The sequence below is a fragment of the Sinohyriopsis cumingii genome, chromosome 2 (assembly GCF_028554795.1).
Source record: "Sinohyriopsis cumingii isolate HCF-2022 chromosome 2, ASM2855479v2, whole genome shotgun sequence".
In the NCBI taxonomy this organism is placed as follows: Eukaryota; Metazoa; Mollusca; class Bivalvia; order Unionida; family Unionidae; genus Sinohyriopsis; species Sinohyriopsis cumingii.
The window spans coordinates 56875677-56884967 of NC_142962.1; the positions used below are offsets into that span (position 1 = coordinate 56875677).

Below are 9291 nucleotides of genomic sequence, written 5' to 3' on the forward strand. Positions count from 1 at the left end.
TGGCAACCTATGTTGTTGACAGACAAACAGATGCACAGGGGCAATGAGAATATACTGACTTTTTGCTAATATGCAGGGATAATTATCATTTCATTGGATTAATAATATACTAAACTCATAGGCTATACAAATTACAGTATGGCAATTTAAATCATTTTAAAGAGTAAGTGTAAATGACAGACCATGTTAGCTTTGGCTTGATTATTTACCTTATTTACTTGCTTATGAGTCCAACTGCAAACTGAACAGACCCAGACCTGCTGTCATATAATGCACTAGCAGATCTGGGTCTGTCCAGTTTGTTAGAAGCAATCAGTAGAACAAACAACATAGAACCTGATCAGCAGGTGCATTATGCTATGGTAGATGAGGACCTTTGTTATTTGCAGTTATTTTGACGTATAAGTGAGTACATATGGTATACATAACTGATGTCATATTATAACAGCTATCTATACATTGTACCTTGCAGTAAACTGAACAATGTCAATACGATCGAAGAAGAAATGTAACTATAGTGAAACACTGTTTATCTGACACCTTTGTATTACATAATTCTCAGTGTTCTAACAGCAACAAATTTCCTAAGTCATATTTTACAAAACAATTCATTTTAATTCCTAATTTATCTGTAATTTTATTTGTTGAAAGACATGGAAGTTAACATATCCAAAATCCAGATTAAAGGCATGGCAGTAAACAAATCCAAAATCCAGATTAAAGGCATGGCAGTAAACAAATACAAAATCCAGATTAAAGGTATAGCAGTAAACATATCCAAAATCCAGATTAAAGGCATGCAGTAAACATATCCAAAATCCAGATTAAAGGATTGGTAGTATACATATCCAAATTACAGATTAAAGGCATGACAGTAAACATGTCCAAAATACAGATTAAAGGCATGGTAGTAAGCATATCGAAAATACAGATTAAAGGCATGACAGTAAGCATATTCAAAATACAGATTAAAGGCATGACAGAAAGCATATCCAAAATACAGATTAAAAGTATGTCAGTAAGCATATCCAAAATACTGATTAATGACATGGCAGCAAACATATCCAAAATACAGATTAAAGGCATGGCAGTTAGCATATCCAAAATACAAATTAAAGGCATGGCTGGCAGTAAACATATCCAAAATCCAGATTAAAGATTGGCAGTAAACATATCCAAAATACAGATTAAAGGCATGACAGTAAACATGTCCAAAATACAGATTAAAGGCATGGCAGTAAACATTTCCAAATATCCAGATTAAGGGCACGACAGTAAATAAATCCAAAATCCAGATAAAAGGCATGGCAGTAAACATATCCAAAATTGAGATTAAAGGCAAGACAGTAAACATATCCAAATACATATTAAAGGCATGGTGGTAAACAAATCCAAATTCCAGATTAAAGGCATGACAGTACTCATATCCAAAATACAGATTAAAGGCATGGCAATAAACATATCCAAAATCCAGATAAAAGGCATGGCAGAAAGCATATCCAAAATACAGATTAAAGGCATGGCAGTAAGCATATCCAAATCCAGATTAAAGGCATCACAGTAAACATATCCAAAATCCTGATAGAAGGCTTGTCAGTAAGCATATCCAAATACAGATCAAAGGCATGTCTGTAAACATATCCTAAATACAGATTAAAGGCTTGTCAGTAAGCATATCCAAATACTGATCAAAGGCATGTCAGTAAACATATCCTAAATACAGATTAAAGGCAAAGCAATAAACGTATCCAATACCAGATTAATGGCATGGCAGTAAATATCTCCAAAATACAGATTAAAGGAATGGCAGTAAATATCTCCAAAATACAGATTAAAGGCAAGGCAGTAAACATATCTGAAATACAGATTAAAGACATTTTTCTAAACATGTATTGAAATTAAAACAAATTTATGTCAGCAACATCAAAATATCAACATTAATACCTGAACTATTATACTTCTTTATTGTAAAATTCAAAACAGATTGACCGGATTAATGCAGAATCTGATAGGGAAAGCTGAGGGATATTCCAAATAAAGCTCCTGCAATCAACCTAATCTGTAGGTAAAGCTGCAAACTTCAGCTACATTTATTTTGAAAACATCTATTTCTGTTCTTTAATTATGGGAAAATACTTTTTAATACATTGGGCGTTGAAAGAAGAAAAAAAAAAGGGGAAAGTATTCAAATAGCACCAATGATTTTTAATTAAAAAGGGATGTACCCTTTACAAATTCATTCACTGAAAATGTAAGGACCTGTGACTCTTTTCTTTTTAGATTGGGTATTTTTTTTTTACCTCAAGATAATTACTTGTTGGCAACAAATATAATGGTTATAATTGATCCTTTTTCTAAAATCAGAGCAAAAGTATTATTTTCAATCTATTTGAAGGCTGGAATGTTTTTTAAATGTCCAGACCCCCCATCTTTTATAAGATTAAATGCTCTGTCCATAAACGCTAAAAATTTTGACAAGATCAACTGTACAAATGTTCTTTACTATATTTATACTATACCTGGTACATCTGTGAACACATTATTGAATAGAAAGAAACTTACCCAATTTGGTCTTATAAGAAAAATCTACACATATTAACACTCTTCAAACTGATGATTCTCAAACTATTTCATCACATATAGAAGATCAGATATAAACTAGTGAAAGATGTACAATCACACATGAATAACAACACAACTTCTATTACAAACAAATGGTATTTATAGCCAAGTCATGTCTGTGATGTGCAAGATTGATATGTGGCCTCAGGTTGTGATGGCTGGTAAATGCCATTGGATAAAAATATTACAAGTGTTTTAACCTTGAGACTTGACTGGTCACACCTGAGATAATTATGTTTTGATGTACCATATATACATGTGTACAAGTTGAGTTTAACTACAAACAACAGAAGATAGTGATGTACCATTGCAGTATACAATGGCAGATATGGATCTGTGCAGCTTGCAGATGGACATGACTTTTAAGAAAGTATATGTGGTACATGTATAACATTTATGTGTATGTGGTACATGTATAACATTTATGTATATGTGGTACATGTATAACATTTATGTATATGTGGTACATGTATAACATTTATGTATATATGGTACATGTATAACATTTATGTATATATGGTACATGTATAACATTTATGTATATGTGGTACATGTATAACGTGTATGTATATATGGTACATGTATAACATTTATGTGATTTCACAGTGTAATGGAAAGACAGGGAGTATACATTTTTGTTTGCCTCTCTACATATGCAAATGTCTAAGAAGGAAAGATTGAGTTGTGTTATGACTCAGTGGTCTTAAATTAAGTAACAGAAAGAAGCAAACACCAACAAGTTTAGTAAATTCACAAATAATTTAATTATAAAATGGAAATTTAAAAGGAACTTACAGTATTGTGAACTAAATCCCAAATAATCCATAAAGTTCTATGACAAGTCCAAAAAGTATACAGTGTTCCATATGATTTAAAGTCCTGAATGTGCTGATTCATCAAAAGTATTGAATGAACTGATGTGCCCATGGTCTGGATGTATCAAAAACATATAATCCAGAATGTCCTTGAATGAATTCACAATAATTCCAAAGTAATGTTTAAGACCAAAGTTTAAATGCACACTTTGAAATTCCAATGAATAATTTAAATAAATGTTTCCTCTCAAATTATATAAGGACACAACTAACACTGATTCCACAATGACTGATATTAAGATAGGAATGAATAATTTTGATTATCAGAACCTGATATAAAAACCTAAGATGACCAGGATGTGGGTGATAAGTTCTCTTCCAGAGCTTTCTAAGCTCAAAAGGCCATGTCAGCATGTTTACAAAAATTATAATAAAGTACAAACCACAGCCATGGACAAAAGTTAGCTATCTAATATGTTGTTTACAAATGACACTTACAATCTACAAACATGGACAAAAATTAAATATACACAATATAACATAACAGTTGTTTCTTCACTGATTCCATCTAAGTTTCAGAATGATACTTAATGCAGTTTAATTTTGTATGCGAATAGTGAACAATTTGCTTACATAAATAAACCTCTACTTCTCATGTGTCGAACCCTATCACATGCTGTCAGTCAGTCAAATGTATAAAAGAATGCACAACTCATCTTGAAATAGTGTGTGTACAATAATTAGTTAATTAACATATCTTCTTCTGATGACAATAACATGTATTAAATTTCACAGCAATATACCAAAAAGTACAAGAACAGGATTACGACTCCATGGTCTTAGAATAGGTAATAGAAAAGAATGATAAGCTTTGTAAAATTCAAATGGTTCATCAAATGCATAAATAGGTTGCAGATGAGCCTTAGGTACCTTCTGACTGGGCTTTCCTACCATTTGACAAGTATGACAAGATCTACAGTATTTATAAACATCACTTTTTATCTTTGGCCAATAAAAGTGATTCAAGATCTTGTGACAGGTCTTACTGATCACTAAATGACCAGGCAAAGGAGTTGCATGGGCTAAACTAAAATTTTCTTTTCTATATAATAATAATAATAATAATAATAATAATAATAATAAAGACTTTATTTAGAGAAGGTAACTCAATTAGTTACAGAACTAATCTAGCTTGAGGCCTTCTATCTGTTATGTACAATATATATATACAGTATATACAACATGATGTGAAGAGTCTGGCTTGACACTAAATAATTAAGTAATTTTAAAATTCAAAGTATCAAGCCTGGAACACATTCACAGGCATCAGTGAAAACATAAACATATATAAAACATAAAATATAATCCTGCATTGAAAAATTCAGCTATGAAAATGATGTAAAATTACAGAAAAGCAGCCAGTATTTTTTGTACTAGAACTGTTCAATTTTCTAAAGATTTCATCCATTTAAGACATTGATTGTGAAAAGATGAAATGCTAGGAGCCTGCCTTATGTCACTGGGAATGTTGTTCCATACCAGTGGACCAGTATATTGAAAACTTTTTTTTAAACAATTCCTTCTTTGGCCTTGGTATAATGTAATTTTTTCTTCTTATGGACCTTAAATTTGGAGTGCCATCAGCATCTCTTTGGTGAAAGATATTGCTTAGATAGACAGGAATGTCTTTTCTGGATACTTTATACATCAATTTGGCCTTTCTAAGAAATATTCTTTCATGTATTGTTAAAACCTTTATATTATTCATTGCATCCTGAAAATTGTCTATACTTTGATCTAGAATTAAATGGCAAGCCCTCTTTTTGGAGTCTTAAAAGTGTTGTTATGTTTGAATTAGAGGCATTACCCCAAATTACATTACAATACTCCAGATATGGCTGAATATAACTTTTATAAAAGATGACCCTCTACTGAAGAGGAATGTATGTTTTGATTTTCCTCAGTAGCCAAAGATAAGAGTTAACCTTTTATGAAATATGTTTAATGTGAATACACCAAGTAAGATTGTTATCCATGAATACACCAAGAATTCTATCTTGAGAGGTCATATTGAGGCTCACATAGTCAAATAGAACCTGGAGTTTGTCGCTATCTAGCCTTGCTCATTTTTGTTGTGTTGTAACTAGTAGGGCTCTCGTTTTTTCTGTATTTATGATCATACTGTTTTCCTTGCACCATACTTGAAGTCTGTTGAGAGCATCTTGTAAGTTATTTTCAAGTACTGTTTTGGTTTTACCAATCTCAGACAGTGTAGTATCATCTACATAAAGGTCAGTGGAAGAAACTGAAGTTCCAATCTTAAGAGGTAAATTGTTGATAAAGAGTATGAATAACAGAGGCCCAAGGATAGAGCCTTGTGGTACTCCACAATTAATATTTTTACTTTCAGAAAGTTGACCATTTAAAGATACTTTTTGTACTCTATCGGTTAAGTAAGAAGTAAACCAGTTTAGGGAGTTTTCACTGCATTGATAGATTTTTAGTTTTTCAAGCAAAATTTCATGGTCTACAAGGTCAAAAGCTTTACGAAAATCAACCATAATAGTGCCTACCATTTCTCCCTCATCTAATGCTTTCAGCCATTTATCAATCAAAGATACAAGTGCAGTTTCACAGGAGTGATTTGTAACAAAATAACAAACACATACTTCTGTGGCTCCAGTTTCATTAATTACCCTCTGAAACCTACAGGAGGTCTCAGATTTTTACCTGTTCGACAACAACTGATTGTCACTGTCATCCTTATTAGAATAAAGAGAGTAAGTGGTTAAGAGAGAATCACTTTGATCAATACCCTTTGATTGATTCAAATGAGGCTCTGAAGTGACCTCATCAAAAGCTTAACCAATACATGTGTCAGCTAAAGGAATACTTTCCTGATCAACATCATTCTCAAGAGCTTTCTTTTCCATGGCACTTAGTAACTGCACTAGCTGGGCATAAATCAGGAATTTCTTTTTAAATAGGATTGACTTTCTGATCCACACAAGGCTTGTCAGTTACCTGTGTACTAACCACAACCTTATCCCCAGCTATGCCATTGCCTAGTAATAAATTAATACCCTTGATGGGTAAATATAACACTGTTCCAACTGACATGAGTCCTGAGACTAAGTCTGATGACAAACTTATATAATGGAAAGGAACATGAACAAAGCCACATTCTACTCTCAGAAAAAGAACACTTACATTGGAAGAAGACTTCTCAAAAAAAGGCAAAGTACCTGATAATAAAAGACTTTGAGAAACTCCTGTGTTCCTTAAAATTTTAATAGAGATAGGATTGGCAGAATCACTAATGAGTGATAGAGATCCTTTTGACATGAATGGTTCATAATTCTTCATAATACAATCAGACTGGGGTTTGTCTGACCCAACAAATGTATTACTTTCAATACATGACTGTGACCTTGACCTATTAGAAATAAGAGCATCTGGAATAGGTCTCTATCTTGACTCTGTTGCTTACTTTTCAATTTCTAGCAATCAGAAATAACATGCCTTTTCTTCTTGCAGTAGATGTACGTAGGAAGAGATAAGGATTTTTTATCAGTCTTATCAGAAACTTTATTTCTATGAGTTTTGATGGACTGAGAGTTTGAAGTACTATATTAGACTGAAATAGCTTTTAACCAGAAGACTGCTGAGTGGAAGACTTACTGACGAAAGAAATTTTATGAGCTAAAGAATACTTGCCATCTGTATGAGCAGCATGTTCTAAAATTTCGACATTGTGCTAATCAGGATTAGTCTTAATATCACTATGTTCACAAATATTCAACTCTTCAACAAATATGAGTTGTCTGAGATTTTCGTTATGTTGACTAACGTTCTTGGCTAAGCACCACCTGTTATATAATTTCCTCTTTTCGCATGCAAATTCAACATGGGTTGGTCCAATTTCTTTTTTATAGATGCTAAACTTTTGTTGATAAGCTTCAGGTACCAACTTATAACCCTTCAAGATGCATTTCTTAATGAGATCATAGTCAACATTTTGCTTAACTGACAGGGGAGTGTAAATGTCATGAGATTTGCCAAAAAGTGCTATTTGTAATGATAGAGTCCAATGCTCTCTGACCATTTCAAATTTTCAACAATTTTTTGAAAATAAGGAAAATATTTATCTACTTCTTTTACTTTAAAAGGGGGTACTAACCTAATACTTTTAGTAACATTAAAACTTGAATTTGTAAAGTGGGGAAATGCATTTCACTAGCCAGCTCTAATTCCTTAAATATAAATTGAAATTCCCTTTCTTCCTTTTATCTTTCTCTCTGCATCTGCATTTCTCTTTCTTCCTTTTCTCTTTGCATCTTTATTTGCATTAGTCTATCTTCTCTTTGTATTTCTCTTTCCTCTTTCTGCAGTTGCAGTTGTATGTCTCTCTCATCTTTCTCTAACCACATTCATCTATCTTCTCTCTCTCTTTCTCGAATTGCATTTGTTTTTCTTCTTTCTGTTTCTGCAACTGTCTCACTCTCTCCTCTTTCTCCAACTGCATTTTTTTTGCTGCTCTTTCTAAAGCTGAAGCTTCCTTAACTCTGTGTTTATTAAATTTCAATTTTTTTATTGTTATGTCAGAGTCAGGTAGAGACTTACTAATCAAACATAAAGAAACTTTATCCAAAAAATTCTTTTCCACCAAATATTGGGTTAAAATATTTTTTATTTGTTGCTTCATTAAAGAAGCCTTCACCTCAGAAACATTTTCTGGCAAGCTGGTGCAATTCTTCCTTTTTCAAGGAGTCTAGCCATTCTTTGGTAGGATTTAAAATAAAGTTCTCCACTTTAGATGAATTTGTAAAAGCTTATTGGTTTCACTCAAGATTTCTAAAATGTGAAATGATATTGAGACTTAAAAAACATTCAGAAACCAATGATTTAAAAATTTCATAAACAAAGTTTTCTAAAATATTTTAGAGAAATATGTATCCCAAGGACGAGACTCCAAATTTCTATCATGAAAATCCAAATTGAATCCAATGCTGATAATGACCCTCATCCTGGTTTTGTTATTGTGTCTTCGACTTTTAAATAAAAATGTTGTTTACTTCAGAATTACTCATTCCATATCTTATCATCAGTCTTAATGGAATCAATTTTAAGTTGTGTTTTTCAGTTAATATTTGAGAGGATTTATTGATTTAAATTATTCAGTGGAATTACAAAGTGCTCAATAATATTTTCTAACTAAATCACTACTTCTGGTTTATTGTAAGTTCATTCAAGGACATTTTATTTTATATCACTGAGATACATCAAGACTGTTAGCATACTGCTATGTTCCAGGCTATTCTAACATTGCCTCATTCAAAATTAGAATTCATTATTAAGACCACTGGAATTCATTTGGATTACAAAATACTATTGGACATGATAGAACTTTTAGGACTAAATGGGATTAATATCTATATCTGTGTGTGTGTGTGTGTGTGTGTGTGTGTAATTGTGCGTTTAAGTATAACAAACGTCAATAGCTTCCTTACTCTACGTCTTTGATTATAACTCTTTGTCAATGGGAAGTAACTCTTTCAAAGACTTCATATGCATTGTCTACCTTTATAGCAAAAAAAATATTAAAGCGAGCTCAATAGGCCTATACCAAAGTATTTTTATGTGCTTCTTTTCCGCTCCGGTAAAGAAACTGCTTTTACTGGCAAGTCTTGTTGTCTGATTAAAAAGCAGTGTTGAGAATAACACACTCAGTTGGACAAAAGAGAAATGTTTAAGCATCACCCATGTTTCTTGATCAGTATCTTCAATGAGAACGTGAACATTGTTTACAGCGGAAGTGTTTACCACCCATGTCGTAAACTAAATCAACCAATCA

At 32.3% G+C, this 9291-nt stretch overlaps 1 protein-coding gene across 2 annotated transcripts in view; it reads right to left on the reverse strand.

Annotated features, from left to right (window-relative positions):
• LOC149804922 (uncharacterized) overlaps nt 1-9181 on the reverse strand; it is a 121174-nt gene extending 111993 nt beyond the window's left edge. The window contains exon 1 of one of the 2 annotated variants that reach the window (XM_089945934.1): nt 9164-9181. The gene's annotated coding sequence lies outside the window, so the exon portion shown is untranslated. Of the gene's footprint in view, nt 1-2562; nt 2684-9163 lie in introns of those variants that run through there. The other variant, XM_089945929.1, reaches the window with a different exon arrangement.
• Nucleotides 9182-9291: the final 110 nt, after the last annotated feature.